This window comes from Hemiscyllium ocellatum, chromosome 17 (genome assembly GCF_020745735.1).
Source record: "Hemiscyllium ocellatum isolate sHemOce1 chromosome 17, sHemOce1.pat.X.cur, whole genome shotgun sequence".
In the NCBI taxonomy this organism is placed as follows: domain Eukaryota; kingdom Metazoa; phylum Chordata; class Chondrichthyes; order Orectolobiformes; family Hemiscylliidae; genus Hemiscyllium; species Hemiscyllium ocellatum.
This window is the reverse complement of record NC_083417.1, coordinates 56,178,670-56,205,852: the sequence shown is the minus strand read 5'-3', so window position 1 is coordinate 56,205,852 and position 27,183 is coordinate 56,178,670. Positions and strand designations below refer to the sequence as shown.

Sequence of the window (27,183 nt, the reverse complement as noted above, 5' to 3'; positions counted from 1 at the left end):
ATTACCCATTGAGTCAGCTTCTTAACTCCAAACCTTTCTTTTGTTTTTAAATTCAATTTCACCATCTGCCACAGCGGGAATCCAAACCTTTTCCTCGGAATTTTAACCTGGGCCTTTGGATTACTTGTCCAGTGGCATTACCACTGCACCACCATTCCTGCCACATCCTGAACAACACAATGCTATTACATGCAACCTCTGGAGCCCTCCCTCCAGCAGGACCAACTCACTATCTCAAAACTGGGTGCAGATAATGTCATTCTTTGCACTTTTTCTTTCCAAGCATCAAGGATGACAGGTTTAAACAACACTTGGATACTACGTTGCACCAAATCATTCTTCCCTTTAATTTTCATATGACCCAATCTTACCCCTCACCATCTTCTTACAACCCTTTCTGATACATCGTTCTGTGACCAAACAATGGGTCCCCAGCAAATCCACAGCTTCATCAACATGCACATCTCGTCAAATGGTGTTGGAGCGCAGTATGATACTGAGCTCTTCTCCCACCATATATTTCAATGTCCACTTCTTTAGCAAGGGCCTTACCCTTCACCCATGCATTGCAAACCCTTCCTCCCACCTTTTGAATTGTTGTTCCACCTGTGCACCACAGCCTCTTAACCACTTCTGAATGTTGTCACAGAAAACTGATGCCCTGACATTGTCCAATTCAAATTCTCTCATTAAAAAAAAGCATTGCGATCTATTAAATCAGAAACAAAAACAGAAGTTGCTAGAAAAGCTCAACAGTCTGGCAGGATCTGTGAAGAGAAATCAGGGTTCATGTTTCAGGTCCCATGACCCTTTCTCAGAAAAAGTCAGTGATTTCATTTTCTCTGAAAGTCTTCCTTCCATGTAACCAAGGGATACAGTCCACAGTCCCCAAACAAAGCTGCTATCTGCAATTCAAGATCCACAAACATTATTCTAGCCTGTTCTTACCCCAGGGAAATGATATCTTTTAATCTCCAATCTACTTTTCCCCCATGTCCACTCTCTTCCCACCAACTCCAAGGCTTTTTTTAATGTTCTTCACTAGTTTTGCAGTTTCCATTTTCCTGATCCTAACTGTCTGACTTTCACCCTGGGCACTCAACTCCTCTACATTGAGGTAAAAACAATGACTGCAGATGCTGGAAACAAGATTTTGGATTAGTGGTGTTGGAAGAGCATAGCAGTTCAGGCAGCATTCGAGGAGCAGCAAAATCGATGTTTCAGGCAAAAGCCCTTCATCATAAATAAAGGCAGAGAGCCTAAAGCGTGGAGAGATAAGCTAGAGGAGGGTGGGGGTGGGGAGAAAGTAGCATGGAGTACAATAGGTGAGAGGGGGAAGGGATGAAGGTGATAGGTCAGGGAGGAGGGTGGAGTGGATAGGTGGAAAAGGAGATAGGCAGGTAGGACAAGTCATGTGGACAGTGCTGAGCTGGAAGTTTGGAACTAGGGTGAGGTGGGGGAAGGGGAAATGAGGAAACTGTTGAAATCCACATTGATGCCCTGGGGTTGAAGTGTTCCAAGGCGGAAGATGAGGCGTTCTTCCTCCAGGCGTCTGGCGGTGAGGGAGCAGCGGTGAAGGAGGCCCAGGACCTCCATGTCCTCGGCAGAGTTGGAGTGGGAGTTGAAATGTTGGGCCACAGGGCGGTGTGGTTGATTGGTGCGGTTGTCCCAGAGATGTTCCCTAAAGCACTCTGCCAGGAGGCGTCCAGTCTCCCCAATCGGACCGCATCGGGAGCAACGGATGCAATAAATGATATTAGTGGATGTGCAGGTAAAACTTTGATGGATGTGGAAGGCTCATTTAGGGCCTTGGATGGAGGTGAGGGAGGAGGTGTGGGCACAGGCTTTACAGTTCTTGCGGTGGCAGGGGAAGGTGCCAGGATGGGAGGGTGGATTGTAGGGGGGCGTGGACCTGACCAGATAGTCACAGAGGGAACGGTCTTTGCGGAAGGCGGAAAGGGGTGGGGAGGGAAATATATCCCTGGTGGTGGGGTCTTTTTGGAGGTGGCGGTGCCCTCAGACCCCACCACTCCAACCGTAACAAAGACAGAACGCCCCTGGTGCTCACCTTCCACCCTACCAACCTTTGCATAAACCAAATCATCCGCCGACACTTCTGCCACCTCCAAAAAGACCCCACTATCAGGGATATATTTCCCTCCCCACCCCTTTTCGCCTTCCGCAAAGACTGTTCCCTCCGTGACAACCTGACAGAGTACCTTAGGGAACATCTCTGGGACACCCGCACCAATCAACCACACCACCCTGTGGCCCAATATTTCAACTTCCCCTCCCACTCTGCTGAGGACATGGAGGTCCTGGGCCTCCTTCACCGCCGCTCCCTCTACATCAAACCTAACCAAGACAATTTGGGAGCTGTCTTCTTCCATATACAGGGCTCAACAGTCTCCATTCAGTAGCACCCACTTCTGCCTGACAGAACTTCTTGTCACACTGAATAGCTTCACCTATGACAACTTGATGCATCCAGATAGAATATGTATAGCTGCATCATTGTAAGTGTTTTATCTGGATGCATCGAGTACGGCAACTGCTCTGCTCAGGACCATAGAAACTCCAGAAAGATGTGAACACAGGCTAGTCAATCACGCAAGCCAACCTTCCACCCATTGACTCCACCTACTTCTCGCTGCCTTGGAAACGCAGCCAACAACGCCACCCCATCCCGGTTATAATCTCATCCAACCTTCTCTGTCAGGCAGAAGATATAAAAGCTTAAATACACATACCCACAGGTTCAAGAACAGCTTCTTCCCCACTGTTATTAGCCTTCTGAATGGACCACTCAAATTTCAAATCTAATGTTGGTCTTGCTTGTTGAGCAACTTCTTTGTAGCCGTAACACTGTATTCCTCACTCTGTTCTATCACCCTATGATGCCTGTATGTATGGTCTGATTGTACTGCTCGCAAAACAAAACTCTTCACTATATATAAGTACATGTGACAATAATTAATCAAAAAAAAACCTCCAAATAAAGTGTTTAAGCAAAACTCCAGGTGGGAACCAAGTTTGCCATTTTCTGTGGGATATCTGGAACGTACCGGGTACTGAATTGCTCGTTTCCTCCGTTAACCTTTTCCAATACACCGATGACTGTATCAATACCATTTCTGTTCTCATTACAAAAGCAGAAATTGCATCATTCTTGCATCCAGTTACTAGCCCTCCCAAATCTTCACATGTACATAGCAGACATTCCCTTTTTTTGTGTTGTAGATCTCTATGACCATCTTCTACCTCGACTCCATTTTCTCACCCCATTTCCCACATCCCTTGCCGCCTGACAGATTAAAGAAATTACCTACCACAGCTTTGAACAATGGAAAATATACAATTCTCTGAAGAAAATAATTCCAACATTTGAAGCCTCAACTAACTTTAAATCCGTTTTGCTTTACCTGGAAATTGTGTTAATAATAATTGGAAGACTGCTTGCAGATCTAGTTAATTATTCTGCTCAATTTAAAGATACTTCAGAATGTCACTTTAAAAATAACTTTCTCCCAGTGTTTTTACACCTAGTACCTATAGATTTGCTTTGTTGTACAAGAGCTCAATGTTCGACTTATTTTATACTTGCTAGAATTCAAGATAGTCTCCTGGAACTCCAGGGCTGGATAAAGGCTTTATACAAGCTAATAATCGTTATACACCATTCAGTGCATTTGCAGAGTGTTCCTGGCAGCTTTTATAGTTTCTTTTCAAAATGCCTAATGTTTTTTGTCAGTTATTCACATTGATTTTACAATGCTTTATTCCTGTACAACAAAGACAAATTTTGACTCAATAAAATTAGAAAATTCAACCAATATTCCCCAAGGAAAACGTTTCTTCATATTACTGTTTATTGTCAGAGCGTGTTGTCCAAAAAAAGCTGCTACTTTTCCTATGTTACAACAGTGACTCCACCTGAAAATTAGTTTCTTTGCTTGTGAAATATTTGAGGATTGCCTCAAAAGTACTCAGAGAAATGGCGATAAATGTGCTGCAAAGTCTTTAAAGATTTGAGAAAGCAAACACGCCTGGCCTTGTTCTGAAACCATTAAACATTTATGATCTGGGAAGCACAGCTCAGTTTAAACACATAGCCGATACTGACAGAATCCTCTCCTACTGGGCAGAATCAGATTCATAGCTCCAAAATAACAGAAGTCCTGGAGTGCAATATAGGCATCAGCTGAAACTAAAGCAAAACTATTGAAGTATATTGACTGTGGTACAATTTTTCCGACAGTGCACTGGTTATAATAACTGAGTGAAAATGCTGCAAAGAGGATGCCAAGAAAATAGCTCTGTACTGGGGTGATGAGGGAAAAAGGGAAAATAGAAAGCAAAGAATACAACTCAATCTAGGCAGACTTCATACCCTCAAAAGATAATTTTATACAAAAGGAAACAAACAAAAAGAGGAAGAGGTTGACATCATCAATATAAATTATCACCAAGGGAAATTTGCATTACAAGTTGAAACAAATTTTAAAAACTAAATTAATATTAATGTGGTACAGGCTGACATTTAAGCAAAATTAAAACTTAAGTCTCAATGGAGAGGAACAAAAATTCCAATTACTTTTATCAATGCTTAATTTGTTATGGATATGAAGGTTGAGAATGATCATATTTTGCATGTTACATTGATTAATTTAAATTAGATTTAAAACAGCCTACACTGGTCAAACTTCAGATTTAAGGGATTGCAAACAGAATGCCAATTATCTTTCTAGCTCTAATGTCACTCATACCAAAACACCTCACATCATCAAGAAATCCAAAAGCACCAAAACCAATTACTTCTGCAATCTGTCAAATGCCCTTTTTACTCCATTCTCACTTGAATGATTCATTTGAGAACTATACTGGAGGTAAGGCTTCACAGACATAAAAGGGAGATTTAAGAATAGTAACTGGGTAATAAAAGTTTTTGAAAATAAAAAAAAAACTGATTCCAGAGGTTGCCAAAGTCTTACCAGACTGTAGGGCTGTTCTCTCGTGAGAGCGAGAGACAGAGTGAGAGTGAGACAGCGAGCAAGAAAGCCAGAGCAAGAGAAAGCGAAAGACACAGCGAGAGCGAGCAAGCGAGAGTAATAGCATGAGCAAGAGTGAAACAGCAAGACAGAGCTAGAGTGAAAGAGAATGAGATGACTGGCGGTAGTTTAACTGGAGTGTCACCACATTTCAGGTAAAGGGATAGGTTGAGAAGGAGGAAGTCTTTCATGGCAACCTCAACCGGTGAGGGAAGTGAACCCACACTCCTGAAATCACGCTCTTCAGCCATTCAATGGCAAACCAGCCATTCAACCAACTGAACTAACTGAAATTGGGAAATGCCACATATTTGACTTCACATGAAATGGTACCAGCAACTACCTAGGATTCCAAATGAGAGCAATTCCAATTTATGCACGGACAGCATAACTCAGTCCACCACTAAACTACTGCAACCTCCTTTTTTCCTCAGGTTATGAGTTTTCCAAGCATTTTACAGTTCAAGTCCCAAAGTTTAAGCATGTCATCTAAACTGACACTCAGTGTAACATTGAAGGAGCCACTGGAAATGTCAATGATGCTTATTTTTGTTTGAGATTTTAATCAATGTTTAGTCTAATTCCTCAGGTAGATGCAAAAGAACCTATGACACTACTCAAGACAGAGTGGGGACTGAGACAAGGGAATTCTTCCATTCCCTAACAATGTTTGTTCCAAAATCGGCATCACTAAAATAAATTATCTGGTTATTTGTCTCATTGCTGTCTGTGGCACCTTTCAGCAAACAAAGTGGCTACTGCATTTTCCTACACAACAATTCTTCAAAGGGTAGTTTGGTGCCTGAAGACACCATGTCTCATAACCTCAGGTTATGGAGCAATCAAGTCCAAATTAACACTGAGCTTAACTTGGTCACTTTCAGCTCTTTAAAGCCCCTCACTATAAGTGATTGCCAACCCCTGATGAGGTGCTGAACTCAACTGACACTAGAGTTCTTGAAATATACTACTGGCTGTGATTTAACACTCATTTCTCTGGTTACAATCTTTCCTGATTTCATGGCCATTCATAGATCAAACTATGACTAACAAGAAGGGGAAATCTTAAGTGAAATACTACAAAAAAAACTTTCAAATGTTTAAGTTTACCTGCAATCACCTTTCTCTCTTCTCTGCTCCATTATTTTATGTTATTGCATGCATGACTCCTCAAAAGCGTGCCTAAGCTCTCATTAATGTTACTCTGAAATGCCTGCTATGTGATAGTGGTCACCCAAGCAAATTATTTTCTTAATCATCCTGGCTCAATTAAACCAGGAAACTCAGAATTCACTGATGATTAGAACAAAACCCTTCCTCCCCTTTGGCATTTCAGTTAACAAGGATAAATAGTGAACCACATAAACACTGGTTGTTACTTGGACTGTAGTAAGTTCTTTACAAATCATACTGGACTGTCAAAGGACAAGTCCAGATAAGCTCTAAAATAACATCGCCTCTACAATGTTGCTACCATAATACAACTTATAAAAATATCTTCAAAAAGGGAAGCTGTTTGCTCACTCAGCTCAAAGCATCACTGATCACTCAATTTCTGACCATGTGTCTGAAATCAAATCAAGTTACTGTGCAGTCTAACAATAGCTTTTCATTCATAGAGCTGATGAAGTGTTTGTTTTGAAATACCTACCCACTCTTCCACTTGAAAAAGCAGCAAATGTTTTTGCAATAAAAATATTGCATAATTGAAATGTCATCCAACCCTATACTCTCGTATCTGGATAGTTTGCAGTGTTTCCACTTGTTAAATGTCATTTCAAATTTCTAAATGCTTGTACAGGTATCAGACAATGTCCAAATACAAACCTATATGATTCATTTAAAATAAATGCCAAGTGCACTCCTTTTTTAATCAATTTTCAGCTTCCAATTTTAACCATTAGAATAGAATGCAACAATTCCTTCTCTCATTAAGAGTCAACAATTGAAATAAAATGTTATCCGAATGAGTCATTTTAGGTGAAGGGATACATGCTTTCATTACACCTAATTACTGCAACTGCAAAATATCTTATTTTTACTTAAATTCAACAATTTCCTTATATTTGTGTTTCTAAGATAAGGAAATACTCCACGTTTAAAAAGTTCTTTGAAAATAAAAATCTGATTCCAGAGGTTCTGATGGATCAGAATAAATAAATGGAAAATATTATTTCTAGGATACTACACTTATTTAGCACTCACCACAATTTAAAGACTACACTTTAAGCACAAGGCAGGAAAATGGCCACATATCTCATTCACTAGTGCAGATTCTATATCTTCAGACCCAATCAGACCACTTATCTCACCTTCTTCCGCTGCAGGATTCACTTGACTGTATTTGGATACCTTAATGAAATCACTGTTTGCAGAACAGTTCTATTTATCACTGTGCCAATGACAAATCAAAATTAAGCATTTTGATCTTTCTTTTTATAGAAAGGTCTATTGGTTCTAATCCAATGCATAGATCCAGGTTATTGATTCTTTCATTAATATATAAAACTCAATATTTTTTGTGGAAGTAGGTAAAATTACATTAATTGATAGACTCACAAAGAATGGCTAATGTCTTGAACACATTTTGATGGACTTTCCAAACATTTTACAGTCCCTCTAGTTCCAGAGCTCTACATATGTTCAACTATTCTATGTGTTCATATCGATAGATCCATTTAAAAGCTATGACATAATTTTAATATTAAATAATTGAAGATTTTTTTATCTAGAATAGAATCATAGAATCCTTACAGTGTGGAAACAGGCCATTCAACCCTCAAAGAGCATTCCACCCAAACCTATCCCTGTAACTCTGCATCTCCCGTGGCTAACTCACCCACGGGGCAATTTTAGCATGGCTAATCCACCTAACTTGTACATCTTTAGATGGTGGGAGGAACCCAGAGCACTCAGAGGAAACCCACAGACATGGAGAGAATGTGCAAACTCCACACAAAGAGTTGCCCAAGGGTGGAGTCAAACCCAAGTCCCTGGTCCTGTGAGGCAGTAGTGCTAACCACTGATCCATGCTGTTCCCTTACATTTTTAACTGTATCCATCCTTATTACTGCTAAATGGGTCATCCTCAACGTCAAGTATTTTTAAACTTCGATGCAACTCCTTCCTGCTTTCCAATTCACAATCATTGACCCTACCCAGCCACTTAATCATCATTCTTAAATAATTCAATAAATTAGCTTATTTTTATTAAATATTCAATTATCTTTTACAATAAGCGTGAATACTTTTCTGCTCAATGTCAAGGTAATGGCTTCTATTTTCTAAGATTGTGTTTGACTTTTTAACGAGTAAAAAGTGAGGTCTGCAGATGACTTTTTAACATCAGGTCATTTTCAATCTTCAGCTACTATTCATGTATTAATGAGCCCCAGCTTTCTTCAATTTTTCTTCAATTCATTACTAATATTTAGTTACATTTCATCTCTTGTGTCTTGAGCATCCTTAAACATTTCAGATTTTCAAAAAGATGTTTTATAACAGATCTGTAAATTCCTAACTCATCCTGGAAGCATTTCCAACCTTAGTATCAAATCTGTGGGATATCGTTCCTCCCTTTTCAACAAAGTAAGAGTAAGGAACCTACACTCCTATGACATTTGTACTGTAGACATTTTACTCATAGCAGTCATGAAATCACAATTATCACTCATTTCTTTGAGCAATGTCATTTCAAAAGGAAAAATACCAAGAACCAACTCTTGCTTTCACAAACTCTCAGTAATGGCACTGCAATGTGAACAACAAGTTTGCAATATAGTAACATTTATATTGTACCAGCAATCTAAATAGTAAGTGAATTTCATCAAGCAACTAGATTTCTACCTTATCAGGAGAAAAGTCATAGCTATCTACCTACATGCAAATAGCTTAGAGGTACTCACCTTAAGACAAAGTGTTGATAAATGATTGCTATGTTTCAAACTTTCAATCCCAAAAGCAATTAAATATTGTCAAGAAAAGGCAGTCATCATTTAGATACAGAATTAGCTGAAGGTAAATCCAGTTAGAGTATAACAATGTACACTTAATGTATCATTTTTTTTAAAAGCCAGCAGAGGGTTCACAATCTATTGCTAATACTGTTAACTTAAAATCTAATAAAGCATCTTTAGACATGAATTTTTAACCACTAAGAAATTACAGGTTCATTTATGTGACATGGGCAAATTCAGAGTGGGTAGTCTGTAAGTATTAGCACAATTTTTGACAAATTAGACTTCTTCAATGGCACCATTCAATTCTAAACATATACTTCAACATTTCTCACTAAACATATGCTTTAAAAATCTCTCCGCTGCAAACAGTCAGATGCAACAATCTGAGAATTTAGCTGTCCATCCCATCTCTGACAGTACTCGGAACAATGCTAACTCAGAGTTCATCTTCAAAATATAGTTTTAAAAATTATTCACAATTTTTAAAGAAATTAGGCTCAAATTTTAGATGGATAGTTTTCTTGTACACTTTAGTGAACAAAGTGTACAGTTATTTTCTGTTTACTACTTCATCAGTATCTAGTTGCAGACTTTATTTGATTCCAGTGGATTCTGTGTTTGTAGCACATTAGGTGATTGATGAAGTCTTTTGATGGTTATCTGCTACTCCAGTTATCTTATGGCCACAACTACATTTTTCATGGTTTTTAATGTTTTTCAAGTAAATTACAGGCCAAAACATTGCTTGCAATTTGAAACTTTCTCCACAAATCTCTCCATGCCTGTCCTCTGCTAACATCCTCATTCATGTCATTGTCAGCTCAACACTCAACTACTCCCAGCAGTTTCCTGACTAGTCTACCACATTCACAACATGCATCAACAATTTGGATGCGGAATTCAAATGTAATGTTTCCAAGTTTGGCGACAGTACAGTATTGGGTCAGATTGGGTGGCAAGATGTAAAGGCGTTTAAGACAAGTTGAGTGAATGGGCAAATGCATGACTGATGCAATATAAAGTGGGTAAGTGTGAAGTTGTCCACTTTGGTCGGAAAAACAGTATTATTTAAACAGCAACAGATTGGGAAATCAGAGGCTTTATACACCAGTCACTGAAAACAAGCATGCAGGTGTAGCAAACAGTTAGGAAGGTAAATAGTATGTTGGCTTTCATTGCAAGAGGGCTCAAGTATGGGCGCTTACAAGTCTTCCTTCAGCTATACAGGACCTTCATCTATGTAAAACATAGAATATTATAGAACATTACAGCGCAGTACAGGCCCTTCGGCCCTCGATGTTGCGCCGACCTGTCATACCAATCTGAAGCCCATCTAACCTACACTATTCCATGTACGTCCATATGCTTGTCCAATGACGACTTAAATGTACTTAAAGTTGGCGAACCTACCACCGTTACAGGCAAAGCATTCCATACCCTTATTACTCTGAGTTGTCTGTGAGTTGGGAGACTACATCTGGGCTACTGTGAGCAGTTGTAGTCTCCTTACCCGAGAAAAAAAATTGGACGTTTCACAGATGGAATGCAGCAAATGTTCACAAAGCTGTGCACAGAGGTGGTAGGTTTGTCCAATAAGGAGAGATTAGGTCAACTGTGTTTGTACTAACTGGAGTTTAAAAGACTGAGGTGGGATTTTGTGGATTCATATAAACTTTTAAAAGGGCTAGACCAGCTGGATACAGGGAGGATATTTCCAGAACAAGGGGTCACAACCTCAGGATAAAATCAGGCCATTTCGCACTGAGATGAGGAGAAATTTCAAAGAGTAATAGTCCTGCGGAATTCTCTAGCACAGAAGCTGTGGTGACCAAGTCACCGAATATACTCAAAGAAAGAAATTGATAGAGATCTAGAGGTTAAAAGTGTCAAATGATGTGGGAAGAGAGCAGGAGCATGGCTTTTAGATATAGGATCAGCCTTGATCATGTTGAATGGCAAAGTGGACTCGATGAACTAAATGTCCTGCTCGCCCTCCTATTTTCTATGTTGTTATCTCTCAAAACTAATCTCCTGATTAGTCCTCAAAGCTTTGATAGCTTTCCTTGTGAAACATCACCTTACACGCAAGTTGCAATACAAACCACCTTTACTGCAGTCCAAGTATTCCGATAACCACATACTGTTGGTGTAGTGTTGACCTGCTGGCAAATAAATCTGTTTGATGATGATGTTTACATCTCATGTACAAGTTAAAAGACAAGATGGCTTTTGTTCTCTGGTTTGAGACCCAGTAGGGAATTTTACCATCTGCCTCTAATCCTTGAAATCCAAAGAACGAATCATACTGTAAACCAAGGGTGAAGCTCATTCAATGTGGGGGACATGACTTAATGGAGGGACATGATTTAATGGAGAGCTAATAACCAAGACCTCTGTCTTTGAAAGCTAGGAATAGCAGCTATTGATCACAGTACTTATGCACTCTGCAACTGTAACACTGAGATCTTTCACAGCTTTTCTGTCATAAAGCGTTCTTCTGAAGTACAATTTCCTCTATTAAACCCATAATCAAAAGACTGTGTCTCAAGCTCTCATTCTTTTACACAGGTAACAGCTCCAAGTTCATGTCTCTCTTACCCATCAATACTAGAGTAGAAAAAAAGAACATCATGAATTTTAATTGCTACAACCAGTACAATTTCTGTTCACACACACTTACAAGAATGTCCCACAAGTTCACTTCAGGAAATGACACATCAAAGTCAAATAAGTTCTGTCTCTCAACCAAACATCCAAGGCAGAATATGTTGTTCCGGACTATCTCCCCATAGACCTTTGACTGTCCTATGCTGAGTGATTTGAATTGTTAAAAGAATCTCTTTTAAAAAATAATGGAAAATATTTGAAGATTTAAGCGTTGGACTTCTCCAAAATTACTAAACATTGCAAACAACTGGGTCATTGGGCAGAACAATTCTAAACTTCTGCCCAGTCATAAACAAGACATATGAATGGTCACAGCATTCTACCCAAACTTCTCTTTCAGACTCCTCAGCTTCATGGAAAACATAAGATTGATGTTAAAAATATAATTTTTTTACCTTTTGTTCTGTATTTTAATAGTAGATGTTGCAACCTGTACATGCAAATTTTCTTAGATGTCATAGTCTGTCTAAACATTTTCCTTGGATAGGAAGATTGCTTGAATTCAGTTCTGATTTATCAAATGCGAAATTAGAGCCAAACCAGTCGCATGCAATCTGCACGTCTACAGGCAAAATACCTAATGTATAATTGAACCAAGGTGCATTTGACAAAAGTGTCTAAACAGGTACACACACTAATGGATCACTCACAGCTCACAATAAGTCAAACAAATTAATAAGGATGTTATCATCATGTGATATGTAGTCTATAATAAAATTCTTCTGTCCACTCACAGACATGGAAGCTATCGATGTAAACTGTTCCGGTGATAAAGACACAGATCTCAGTGAAGCTAATATAGTTTGACCACTGACAAGACAGTGCAATTAAAACATCGCAAGTTTACATAGGCACTTTTCATCATGGATGTGATGAAGGGAATTTATCATACAAATTTTAAAATCACGTAAATGTATACTGTCTTTAATTTCTGGTCCATCTGTGCTCTAACTTCAAACCTTGTTATACCCAAAAAGTGTATTTGTTCTTCAATTGCCATATGGAACTCCTTGGGACATCCACAAGTATATAATAGTCTTATTAAGAGTCCTGTGATACTGAGGTTATGTCCCTGCTTCTGATCCAGAGGATTTAGGTTCAAGTCCCACCTGCTCTCGATGTGTGCAATAATATCTCTGAACAGGATTAGGAAAATATCTATGATATTTAATAAATAAAGCAACAAACAAAAACAGAAGTTGCAGGAGAGACCCAGCAGGTCTGGCAGCATCTGTCAAGAGAAAACAGAATTAACATTTCAAGTCCTGTGATCCTTCTTCAGAACAATTCTGAAGGATCACAGGAATCAAAACTAACTCTATTTTCTCCTCACAAATGCTGCCAGACCTGCTGAGTTTTGCCAGGAATTCTTGTTTTTGTTTGTCTAGAATAATCTTGTTTATCTCCACTAACACTGCCAACAGAAAAAAAATCCTCTCCCTGTATTTATTTACAATAACAAGTTTTTTGTATTATTTTCCCTGCCTTTCCTTTCACCTTATCAATATTGTTGCCTCAAACCATTCTCTCTAAAGATTACGATTCACTCCCCTGCATTATCCATGGCTCTGCTTTGTTTTGTTTCCTTTTCAACCCCCACAAGATTTTGATGTAGTTTTGTCCACATGTCTACTCAACCCCCATCTCAACTCTTTGAACAGCCTGACTTGTTGGGTCAAATGGCGGTTTACACACTGGAGGGATTCTATTATTCTATGATTCAATACTGCTTCGGAACTGATCAGCAACATAGAAAATAAAAATGAGAATAATGGGAGAAGGGGCACCCAGAGGTAAGGAAACAAGAGATTGGGGTTGGTATATCAGAAGCATTGGATTACAGCTGAGTGAAGTTCAAGACATTCTGTGAGCCTGGTTAAGCTCAGTTTGGAAGAACAAACTTGACAGATCAGACATTAACACACTTTTCAAACTAAAAGATGCTGGAAATCAAACCAAAACAGAAATTGCTGGACAAACTCAGCAGGTCTATGGAGAGAAAGCAGAGTTAACGTTTTGGGTCCAGTGACTGTTTTTTCCAGCAATTCATTTTTGTTTCAAATTATTTACTTTTTTTAAAAAATTGGGTTTTTGCAACAGTTGGGGGTACTAGTTCCATTTTTAAAGTCAATTAATTGAAGGTCCAATTTGCATGGTGGAACAAAGTCTTGTGTATACATAAGGCTGAGATGGACAGATTCTTGATCAATCAGGAAAACAAGAGTTCTGGGAAAGAGGCATGCAAGTGCATGTGAGGAATTTTACAGCAGCCATTGACCTACTGAAAGGCAGGGCAGGCTCGAGGGACCGAACAGCCTACTGCTGTTCCTATATCTTATGACACAGAATGATCAATTACAACTGAATTTCTTCCAAAACTATTTTTCACCTCAGTGAAAACACAGTAATTAGTATCAATTACCTCTAACCTCTTTCAATGGTAAAAACGTGTTATACACCATACAGTTTTATTGCCACACACAAAAACTCAGTTATAACCCACCACATTAAAATCATCCCAACCACTGAATAGAGTGACCTCAAAAGGTGAATTTTATTTTCAAGATTGTCAAACATGTTTGGCAGATTCCCCAAATAAAGCAATAAAACAGCCCAAGAGCATGATGAGATTCAGTGACAATGTCGTATTGGAAAAGAATGTAACACTAAAGAAAAGGCAAATCCATCAACTACCATCACCTCTTAACAATAAGAGATGGCAATTTGCAAAATGTGGTTGGTGGTAATTAGGACATATAAAATTTGAGATGTGTGGTAAAATGTATTTGAAAGAAAACAGTCATCTAATACCACCTGGTGGATGAAGTATACAATTGCAAATTAAACTCATACCTAATATAGCACTGGTTCACAGTGCTAAAACCTGAAGCAAACCGTGATTGGGACATGATTTGGAGATGCCGGTGTTGGACTGGAGTGTACAAAGTTAAAAGTCACAAAACCAGGTTATAGACCAACAGGTTTAATTGGAAGCACATTAACTTTCGGAGGGAGGCTCCTTCATCAGGATGAACCACCTAATGAAGGAGCGACACTCCGAAAGCTAGTGTGCTTCCAATTAAACCTGTTGGACTATAAACCTGGTGTTGTGTGATTTTTAACCATGATTGGGACAGATCTAATTTTTATCTCTCTGTTGAAGCAAACAGCTTTGTTTGTGCTAATGAGAGCACATATTGTGTAATACCGATAACAGAAATGAATTAGATTGCAGCATTTCCATCTAGATGGTACCTCTGTCAGTAAGTTTATAGTATTGCAGCAAAATTTAAATAAGTTATGGAAACAAGTACTTCACTTGTCAGACGATGGTGGACACAGATTATTGTTATCTTATGCGGCAAATAACAGAGAACAAGTCTTTCCTTTTGTGAAGGTAACCAATATTTTCCTGAGATGGGGCTTAGGGGTTGGTTTCAAAGGCAGCCTATGGTCTGATACATTGCAAGTTTAAAAATGTTTTGACACATTAATTAATACACCAATTAAGTCAACATTGTCCTCATCCAGAATGTAGAACTCAGCAAGTTGAGGTCAGGAGCAGGAAGCACCGAGACAACTTGCTAAGACTGCCCCAGCTGGCATCAGAGACCAAGGCTAAGAACTACAGAAACAATCATCCCAAAACCCACAAACGAAGTGACATTAGAACATTATTTCAACAAGCCACCACACACTGCAGCACAGAGGAGTGACAAAGAACAGGGGAAAATCATCTACACAGTGTGTTGAAAAAGAATGGATACCCAATAAACACAGTCCACCAATTTCTCAGCAACAAACCCAAACAAGCAGACAACGCGCCCAGAAACCCTCGCCACTCTCCTCTACATCAAAGGAAATGATTGCCAAATCCACCAACATACTAAAACAGCAGCTAATGAACTTGAAAGACCCTTAAGAGACAACAAGCAAAACTAATGTCATTTACAAAATACCTTACAAGAACTGTAACAAATACTACATTGGACAAACAGGCAGAAAACGAGCCACCAGGATACATCCACATCAACTAGGCACAAAAAGACATGACCGACTCTCACTAGTATCTTTATATACAGATGAGGAAGGACACCACTTCGACTGGGACAACGTATCCATTCTAGGACAAGCCAAACAGAGACATGTCTGAGAATTCCTGGAAGCATGGCACTCCAGCTAGAACTCTTATCAACAAACACATTGACTTCGATCCCATTTACCATCCCCTGGAGAAAAAAAAGGAAATGACATCACCAACCCAAAGAAACCTAAACATATAAAAAGTGGGCCTTACCACCAGACCTTCATCGGAGGCTCACTAATGATGTTACCTAGTATGGTGGCAAAACATCTGAAAATGAACCTTCCAGCTCAGCGAGCAAACTCACATCCAGAACCTGAGCTACAAATCTTCCCAAAACTCACTATCAAGGGTAAGACTTTGAAATGTGATTGTGTGCATGGTTTAGCTGCTCACTACCATAACCAGCATCCCCAGCCATCTATACTACCTTTGATACATCACCCTCTAGGTATGATCACCTAGATTTTAAAATGGCTTTGAAGAACAGCAAGGGAGTTACCCCTTCATTTCTCAATGAAGTCACAAAAGCAAATTATCTGATCCCTATCACATTGCTTAGAAGACAACAGGAGCAGAAATAGACCATCTGAGCACAGTTGATCAAAGATCATCAAGGCGGCCTTTGTGTGGAGCCGTAGAAAATGAGGGAGATACAAATGAGTATTTTGTATCAGTATTTACTGTGGAAAAGGATATGGAAGATATAGACTGTAGGAAAATAAATGGTGATATCTTGCAGAATGTCCATATTAGAGGAGGAAGTGCTGGATGTCTTGAAACGGGTAAAGGTGGATAAATCCCCAGGACCTGATCAGGTGTATGCTGGAACTCTGTGGGAAGCTAGAGAAATAATTGCTGGGCCTCTTGCTGAGATATTTGTATCGATAGTCACAGGTGAGGTGCCGGAAGACTGGAGGTTGGCTAACGTGGTGCCACTGTTTTAAGAAGGGTGGTAAGGACAAGCCAGGGAACTATAGACGAGGGAGCCTGACATCAGTGGTGGGCAAGTTGTTGGAGGGAATCCTGAGGGACAGGATGTACATGTATTTGGAAAGGCAACGACTGATTACAGATAGTCAACATGGCTTTGTGTGTGGGAAAGGTTACCTCAAGATTACAACAGGATCTTGACCAGTTGGGCCAATGGGCTGACAAGTGGTAGATGGAGTTTAATTCAGATAAATGCGAGATGATGCATTTGGAAAGGCAAATCTTCGCAGGACTTATACACTTAATGGTAAGGTCCTAGGGAGTGTTACTGAACAAAGAGCTCCTTGAAAGTGGAGTCGCAGGTAGATAGGATAGTGAAGAAGGCGTTTGGTATGCTTTCCTTTATTAGTCAGAGTATTGAGTACAGGAGTTGGGAGGTCATGTTGCGGCTGTACAGGACATTGGTTAGGCCACTGTTGGAATATTGCGTGCAATTCTGGTCTCCTTCCTAACGGAAAGATGTTGTGAAACTTGAAGGGGTCCAGAAAAGATTTACAAGGATGTTGCCAGGGTTGGAGGATTTGAGCTACATGGAGAGGCTGAGCAGGCTGGGGCTGTTTTCTCTGGAGTGTCGGAGGCTGAGGGGTGACCTTATAGAGGTTTACAAAATTATGAGGGGCATGGATAGGGAAAGTAGGCAAAGTCTTTTCCCTGGGGTCGGGGAGTCCAGAACGAGAGGGCATAGGTTTAGGGTGAGAGGGGAAAGATATAGAACATAGAACAATACAGCACAGAACATGCCCTTCAGTCCACGATGTTGTGCCGAACATCTATCCTAGATTAAGCACCCATCCATGAACCTACCCAATTGCTGCTTAAAGGTCGCCAATGATTCTGACTCTACCACTCCCACGGGCAGCGCATTCCATGCCCCCACCACTCTCTGGGTAAAGAACCCACCCCTGACATCTCCCCTATACCTTCCACTCTTCACCTTAAATTTATGTCCCCTTGTAACACTCTGTTGTACCCGGGGAAAATGTTTCTGACTGTCTACTCTATCTATTCCTCTGATCATCTTATAAACCTCTATCAAGTCACCCCTCATCCTTCGCCGTTCCAACGAGAAAAGGCCGAGAACTCTCAACCTATCCTCGTATGACCTATTCTCCATTCCAGGCAACATCCTGGTAAATCTTCTCTGCACCTTCTCCAAAGCTTCCACATCTTTCCTAAAGTGAGGCGACCAGAACTGCACACAGTACTCCAAATGTGGCCTAACCAAAGTCCTGTACAGCTGCAACATCACTTCACGACTCTTGAATTCAATCCCTCTGCTAATGAACGCTAATACACCATAGGCCTTCTTACAAGCTCTATCCACCTGAGTGGCAACTTTCAAAGAGCTATGAACATAGACCCCAAGATCCCTCTGTTCCTCCACCTGACTAAGAACCCTACCGTTAACCCTATATTCCGCATTCTTATTTGTTCTTCCAAAATGGACAACCTCACACTTGGCAGGGTTGAACTCCATCTGCCACTCCTCAGCCCAGCTCTGCATCATATCTAAGTCCCTTTGCAGCTGACAACAGCCCTCCTCACTGTCCACAACTCCACCAATCTTCGTATCATCTGCAAATTTGCTTTCCCACCCTTCGACTCCCTCATCCAAGTCATTAATAAAAATTACAAATAGCAGAGGACCCAGAACTGATCCCTGCGGAACTCCACTTGTAACTGGGCTCCAGGCTGAATATTTACCATCTACCACCACTCTCTGACTTCGACCGGTTAGCCAGTTTTCTATCCAATTGGCCAAATTTCCCTCTATCCCATGCCTCCTGACTTTCCGCATAAGCCTACCATGGGGAACATTATCAAATGCCTTACTAAAATCCATGTACACTACATCCACTGCTCTACCCTCATCCACATGCTTGGTCACCTCCTCAAAGAATTCAATAAGACTTGTAAGGCAAGACCTACCCTTCACAAATCCGTGCTGGCTGTCCCTAATCAAGCAGTGGCTTTCCAGATACTCATAAATCCTATCCCTCAGTACCCTTTCCATTACTTTGCCTACCACAGAAGTAAGACTAACTGGCCTGTAATTCCCAGGGCAACTTTTTCACACAGAGGGTGGTATGTATATGGAATGAGCTGCCAGAAAAAGTGATGGAGGCTGGTACAATTGCAACATTTAAAAGACATTTGGATGGGTATATGAATAGGAAGGGTTTGGAGGGATATGGGCCAGGTGCTGGCAGGTGGGACGAGGTTGGGTTGGGATATCCGGTCGGCATGAACAGGTTGAATCGAAGATTTGCCCCTTAGGTCTCTTTTATATCTTTCCCCTCTCACCCTAAACCTATGCCCTCTAGTTCTGGGTTCCCCGATCCCAAGGAAAAACTTTGTCTATTTATCCTATCCATCCCCTCATAATTTTGTAAACCTCAAGAAGGTCACCCCTCAGCCTCCAACGCTCCAAGTAAAACAGTCCCAGCCTGTTCAGCCTCTCCCTGTAGCTCAGATCCTCCAACACTGGCAACATCCTTGTAAATCTTTTCTGAACCCTTTCAAGTTTCACAACATCTTTCCAATAGGAAGAAGACCAGAATTGCACGCAATATTCCAACAGTGGCCTAACCAATGTCCTGTACAGCCGCAACATGACCTCCCAACTCCTGTACTCAATACTCTGACCAATAAAGGAATGCATACCAAACGCCGCCTTCACTATCCTATCTACCTTCGACTCCACTTTCAAGGAGCTATGAACCTGCACTCCAAGGTCTCTTTGTTCAGCAACACTCCCTAGGACCTTACCATTAAGTGTAGAAGTCCTGCTGAGATTTGCTTTCCCAAAAAGCAGCACTTCACATTTATCTGAATTAAACGCCATCTGCCACTTCTCAGCCCATTGGCCCATCTGGTCCAGATCCTGTTGTAATCTGAGGTAACCCTCTGCGCTGTCCACTACACCTCCAATTTTGGTGTCATCTACAAACTTATTAACTGCACCTCATATGCTCGCATTCAAATCATTTATGTAAATGACAAAAAGTAGTGAACCCATCACTGTTCCCTGTGGCACTCCACTAATCACAGGCCTCTTGCCTGAAATAGAACTCTCCACCAGCACCCTCTGTCTTCTACCTTTGAGCCAGTTCTGTATCCAAACGGCTAGTTCTCCCTGTATTCCATGAGATCTAACCTTGCTAATCAGTCTCCCATGGAGAACCTTATTGAACACCTTGCTGAAGTCTATATAGATCACATCTACCACTCTGCCCTCATCAATCCTCTTTGTTACTTCCTCAAAAAACTCAATCAAGTTTGTGAGACATGATTTCCCACACACCAAGCCATGTTGACTATCCGTAATCAGTCCTTGCCTTTCCAAACACATGTACATCCTGTCCATCAGGATTTCCTCCAACAACTTGCCCACCACCGACGCCAGGCTCACTGGTCTATAGTTCCCTAGCTTGTCCTTATCATCCTTCTTAAACAGTGGCACCACATTAGCCAACCTCCAGTCTTCAGGCACCTCACCTGTGACTATCGATGATACAAATATCTCAGCAAGAGGCCCAGCAATCACTTCTCTAGCTTCCCACAGAGTTCCAGGGTACACCTGATCAGGTCTTGGGGATTTATCCACTTTTATCTGTTTCAAGGCATCCAACACTTCCTCCTCTGGAAGTTCTCCAGTTATGGGCTCATCAAAGCCTACATAATTGCAGCAGGTCTTAGCCACTCTTGTACTCTGAACTCTTTGCCATCAAGCCAACATAGCATTTGGTTTCCTAATTGTTACTGTGGAAGCACGTGCACAAATTGGCTGATCCATTTCCTAAATGACGATACTGACTGACTGGCTGCCAAGCAGTTTGAGATGTCCAAAGGTCAAGAAAGGTGCGAAAGAAACCGTATCTTCAATATTAACTGAGAAAAAACTAAAATCCCAAACAATTATGAAATTCCAACAACGTTAATGGAAGTATGTAACATATCTGAGCAGATCAGGAACATGGAATCACACAATGATTCAGTGAAGACAGAAGCCACTCAGCTCATCTGACATGTATTAGGTCTTTGAAACAGCATTCCAATAAATATCATTCCTCTGCTCTTTTCTCATTGCCCTGTAAATCTTTCTCCTTTTAGCGCTTAAAGAAGACTCACAACTTATCGCTCCCTCTTGTAAACAGATGAAGCTGCTTCCAGCAAGCTGTGAAGGACACCACCAAGAGGATGCAGAATGTAATGCAGCAAATCTAATGTTTTGCTTAAGTAACAGAGAAGGTGGACCAAAGATAATGCAGTGGATGTTGTTCATGGATTTTCAGAAATAATTTGACAAAATACCACATAAAAGGCTAGTCAACAGAACTGAGGATTATGGAATAGGAGGGCCAGTGTGCATTTGGATTAAAAAGAAACTGTCTTAAGGAGAGAAAGCAATAAGTTATGGTCGATGGTTTGTTTTGGATTTGTTTTTGAGGGTGGAAGATGGTGATCTCCAAAGACTACTGTTTTTTTTGCTTCACATCATCAATTATCTTTTTTCCCTCACGGTTAGAAGTAGGCATGTTCGCAGATAATTGCACAAATTTCAGGAATATTCATAACTCTACAGATACGTCCATAAGCAACACGATCTGGACAACAATCAAGCTTGGACTGATAAGTGGCAAGTCACACTTATGTCACACAAGTGCCAGGCACTGATCACCTCGAACAAGAGAGAATTCAACCATCTTCCCATGGCATTCAATGGCACTACCATCACTGACTAACACACTATCAACATCTTAGGGGGTACCACTGACTAGAATCAGGAGCAGGTTAGGAGTGGTAATTCTGCATTAACTAACTCACATCCTGACTCCCCAATGCCCATTCCCTACCTTTAAGTTGAGTTGCAACAGTCTTAGCAGACAATAGGGCTGCTCTCTCATTACAGAGAGACGACTCGTGGAAGTTTAACCCGAGGGTGACCACGCCTCAGGCTCGGGGAAAAGGTTGACAAGGAGAGTCCTTCATAGTCACCTCAGCCAGTGCAAAATTGAACCCATGCTGTCGGCATCAGTCCATAATCTATAAGGCACAAGTCAGGGTGCGACGGAATACTCTCCACTTGCCTTCATATTTCCAACAAAACTGAAGAAGTTTGACATCATCCACGTTGAAGAAGCCGCTCAATTCACACCCCATCCATAATCTTCAATATTCATTCTCTCCACCACTAGCGGCAGAGGCAAAATTGTGCACAATCAACAAGGTGCCTTGCAATATCATTCCAAAGCTCCTTTGACAGCACATTCCAAATCCATGACCTTGCCCAATAGAAAGACAGCGGATGCAATGGACATACCACCTGATTAGGGATCTATTTGTACAAAAGGCAAGCTGTGCTGTTACTATAACTAAAGTCTGTGAAGAAATTAAAATCCTATTCCATGAATTGTACACTATTCTTAGGTCGAACCTCAGTATTCAACAAACAGCCTCCAACAATAATCTGTGGATAAATTAACACAGGTTTGGTGCTCTTCCAAATTAAACATCAGGAAATTGTCACAATTAGTTACAAATTCCAAATTACTTTCCGATATAATTGTCCAAACTAATGTCAATTTGTGAAGTCAGTAATTTTTAATGCTTTTGTTAATTAATTATCTCTCAAACGGTATCTGTTAGGTTTAACACTGAGCAATAAGTCAGATGTTAATTAAATGCAGTCAATATACAATTATGTGCAGATGTGAGCATTAATTGGGGTTACAACTAAACATTTTTGAAGAGACATTTGTTGAAACGGAGAGATAGATGATTTGAAGGTGTACGTTTCACTCTGTAAATAAATGTTAGATTGAGTAAAGAATATGTTTTCTTATTTTTTTTTACAATATAATAGCAGACTTAGTTCACAACTGAACAGTACACGCACCCTGTGTCTCATGATATTGTATTATCAAGCACAAAAGGGAAAAATTAAAAATAGATTAAAACTTCAGATTAGTGAAGGCTGACTTCAATAGTACGAAATCAAAACTGTCTGCAGTAAACTAGGAAAATGTGATAATCAGTAAAATGACAAAATATCAGTGGGAGCTATTCAAAATAGAATTAAATGCAATTTATAACTAAGGTAACAACTTTACTTGTGAAAAGTCAGCTAAAGCAATAACAGAACTAAATGGAAAAATTATATCAAATATTATTTAAAATTACAGATCCTGGCAATAAGGAAAAATATAAAAATCAACAAAATTAAAAAGAATTTTCAGACTGGAGGGCTGTGACCAGTGGAGTGCCACAAGGATCGGTGCTGGGCCCTCTACTTTGATTTGGATGCGAGCATAAGAGGTGCAGTTAGTAAGTTTGCAAATGACACCAAAATTGGAGGTGTAGTGGACAGCGAAGAGAGTTACCTCAGATTATAACAGAATCTGGACCAGATGGGCCAATGGGCTGAGAAGTGGCAGATGGAGTTTAATTCAGATAAATGCAAGGTGCTGCATTTTGGGAAAACAAATCTTAGCAGGACTTATACACTTAATGATCAGGTCCTAGGGAGTGTTGCTGAACTAAGAGACCTTGGAGTGCAGGTTCCTCTCTCCTTGAAAGTGGAGTCGCAGGTAGATAGGATGGTGGAGACGGCGTTTGGTATGCTTTCCTTAATTGGTCAGAGTATTGAGTACAGGAGTTGGGAGGTCATGTTGCGGCTGTACAGGACATTGGTTAGGCCACTGTTGGAATATTGCGTGCAATTCTGGTCTTCTTCCGATCGGAAAGATGTTGTGAAACTTGAAAGGGTTCAGAAAAGATCTACAAGGATGCCAGGGTTGGAGGATCTGAGCTACAGGGAGAGGCTGAACTGGCTGGGGCTGTTTTCCCTGGAGCGTCGGAGGCTGAGGGGTGACCTTATAGAGGTTTACAAAATTATGAGGGGCATGGATAGGATAAATAGACAAAGTCTTTTCCCTGGGGTCGGGGAGTCCAGAACTAGGCGTCGTAGGTTTAGAGTGAGAGGGGAAAGATATAAAAGAGACCTAACGGGCAACTTTTTCATGCAGAGGGTGGTACGTGTATGGAATCAGCTGCCAGAGGATGTGGTGGAGGCTGATACAATTGCAACATTTAAGAGGCATTTGGATGGGTATATGAATAGGAAGGGTTTGGAGGGATAGGGGCCGGGTGCTGGCAGGTGGGACTAGATTGGGTTGGGATATCTGGTCGGCATGGGTGGGTTGGACCAAAGGGTCTGTTTCCATGCTGTACATCTCTATGACTCTATAACTACAAAAAGGGAGTTAAATAAGGAATTTACAGGGCTATCAAAATCAAACATCTTTGATAATTCTGTTAGAAATAAGTATGTGGGCAGAAATAACCTGATTGTGCCTAAGCTGGTTTGAGGTACATACAGAGGCCTACAGGCAACTATCCAAACATTCTGATGCCTCAGTTTATTTCTGCTAATTTTCCTTATTTCATTTTCTGAATTTCTGCTCCTGAATATTTCAAGTCGTCATTCAAACAGCCTTTTGTGAAGAGAACTTGTACCAATTGCCCTTAACATTTTTTTGTGCATGCACATCTGTTCCTGTACCCCTTCCAGTTAATATCAATACTCCTCCTTCCTACCAAAATGGAACAGCTCATATGCTCTGCATTAAAATTTCATCTGCCAGATAGCCACCCATTCCACTGGACTATGAGTTTTGAGATCTCGCACTATCGTCATCACAATAATTCCAAACTGTGTCATCTGCAAACTTCGAAATTGTGCTCCACACACTCAAATCAGGTCATTAATCTACATCAAGAAAAGCAGTGGTTGTGATCCTGACCCCTCGGACAATGATCCAAATAAAAATCATTTGCTGCAACTTTTTTTCCTGTCAGTCAGCCAATTTCACATTTAAGTTGTCACCGTCCTTTTATTTAACAGCTTCAACTCTACTTAAAAGGCATATTATCGAATACCTTTTGAAAGTCCAACTATACATCAACCTTCGGTGTTACCTCATCAAAAAACTAACAGCAAACAAATTCATTCAGGTCAAAGGCACAGAAGGAAGTCGTTTAACTGCAGCAATCAAAAATGTATCTCACTGCTCTACTCTCCACTTTGTTGCATCTTCCTCTACTTAGACTATTCAATCAATTTTCCCTGCAGAAAATGCAACTTTTACAAAGTGACAAATACAGGTTTTTTTTGTTTATCCTTCCCTGAAAAGGTTTATGATCCAAGTGATTGATGATTCACATGGTATTAATTTGATTTCACTGAATAATGGACCAATAAGTACCAACTTCACGATCTATGTAAAAGGAAACAGTAGAAGCCTCAAACTCTCTTATCCTACCTGGTGTCAAGATTTGACTCAGTTCAGCAATCCTACCCCAGAGTTAGAAGGTCGTGACTTCAGTTCTCCTCCAGAATCAATCACAAACTCTCAGCATAATACTGAAAGAGGTCTTATTTGCGTTTGCATATGAACATAAAAACAAAAGGAACATGAGAACAGGAGTATGCCACACCACTGCTCCGGCCTGTTGTATCCATCACTGAAATCATCACCCATCTACATCTTATTTCCATCCATTTGCACTGATTCTATATCTTTTAAACTTTTTGTTGATCTTGGATGTGACCGCACTTAATGGTCTTCACATCTAGGTGATAACAACTTGTACATATACAACACATTTCAAAACCATGAGACAAACAAAGCACTTTCCAACCAATAAATGACTTTTGAATTGTAGACACAATTGTAATGACAGAGTCCACTGTTTTAATGGAAAGCTTCCACATTTTGCATGGAGAAATGCATTTTGTGAATGGTCTGGTTCTGATTCTGAGGTTTTGTTGTCACCACACTGAAGGACAACAAAGAGATTTTGCAGTGTACTGATTAACATTTAATCCTGAACCAAGGCAAATAACAGATGATCTGGTCAGTCATCACATATTGTTTGTCTGTGAGAACTTGCAGTCCACAAAATAACATCAAATTTCTTTTACAACAGTTACTACTCTACAAAGCCCTTTAGGATGTCCTGGGGTTCTGAAAGATGCAAGCCTTGCAATGACACTGAACACATGGGAAGGGGATGCAAGGAGAAAAAGGGAGGGTCAGGAGATTAAGAGTCCCAAGATCATCAGGTTTGCTGGTGGATGCAAGGCACTGAACACGTTGACACTCTCTCACTAACTCTGCCTCAATATTAAAGCCACAGCACAAAGTCAGCACAAATTCACCCTGAATAGGTGAGATGCTGCAACAGTCAACAGTCCCAACCACAGGAGGAGAAAAAATAGATTAAAGACCCTGGGATATAACCAGAACCATCAATGAACAATGCTTTCCCCAGGCCCTGATCAACACTAACCCCCCTCCCCAAGGCCCTGATCAACATTGATCCCCTCCCCAAGGCCCTGATCAACACTGACCCCCCCCCCCCCCTCCCCAAGGCCCTGATCAACATTGATCCCCTCCCCCAGGCCCTGATCAACACTGACCCCCCCCCCCCAGCCCGATCAACACTAAGCCCCCCTCCCCTCCCCCAGCCCGATCAACACTGACCCCCCCCAGCCCGATCAACACTGACCCCCCCCTCTCCCCACCCCCCAGGCCCTGATCAACACTGACCCCCCCCCAGGCCCTGTTCAACACTGACCCCTCTCCCCCTCCCGGTCCGCGAACGCCCTCTCCCTCCAGCCCTGTGTCCCTCTCACCTTTCAGACTCCGCGTCTTGTCTCTCACACAACACCTTCCCTCCGCTTCCGATTCCTGTCGAAAGGTTCCGGGAGCAGCTGTTCCGCCTGACAGTCCCTCTGAGTTACACCCATGAAGCATCATATATTTATTGTTACACTTTGGTGTGATGTTTCCAAAGTAATAACATGTAAATAATGTTATATGTCAATTTTATCACTGTTTTTACAATTATTTATGCAAAATTTTATTAATACTCAAGCATGCTGGTTTGCTAGTTCTAAAGAAATAATATTTAAATAAATTATACATCCTTTTAATAACATTTACATTACAATATAGCTTAGCTGCACAAATTTCCTCTACACTGGGGAGACAGGTCGCCAACATGCGGAACATTTTGGAGAACACCTCTGGGACACACGCACTAAACAACACCACCACCCTGTGGCCGAACATTTCAACACCCCCTCCCACTCCACCAAAGACATGCAAGTCCTGGGCCTCCTTCACCGCCAAACTCTAGCCATTCGACTCCTGGAGGAAGAACACCTCATCTTCCATCTTGGGACCCTCCAATCACATGGCATCAACATCAGTTTCTTCATCTTCCCCCCACCCCCCTTGTCCCGGATCCAAACCTCCAACATGACACCACCCTCTTGAACTGCCCTAGCTAACCATTTTCCTTCCACCTATCCAATTCACCCTCCATCCGACCTATCATCATTCCCCACCTTCATCTAACTATC

At 40.9% G+C, this 27,183-nt stretch overlaps 1 protein-coding gene across 1 annotated transcript in view; it reads right to left on the bottom strand.

Moving 5' to 3' along the window:
• The window catches only part of psme3ip1 (proteasome activator subunit 3 interacting protein 1), a 97,573-nt gene extending 71,040 nt beyond the window's left edge, over positions 1–26,533 (bottom strand). The window contains exon 1 of the mRNA XM_060837771.1: positions 26,452–26,533. The gene's annotated coding sequence lies outside the window, so the exon portion shown is untranslated. The remainder of the gene's footprint in view (positions 1–26,451) is intronic.
• Between the last annotated feature and the right edge of the window lie 650 nt (positions 26,534–27,183).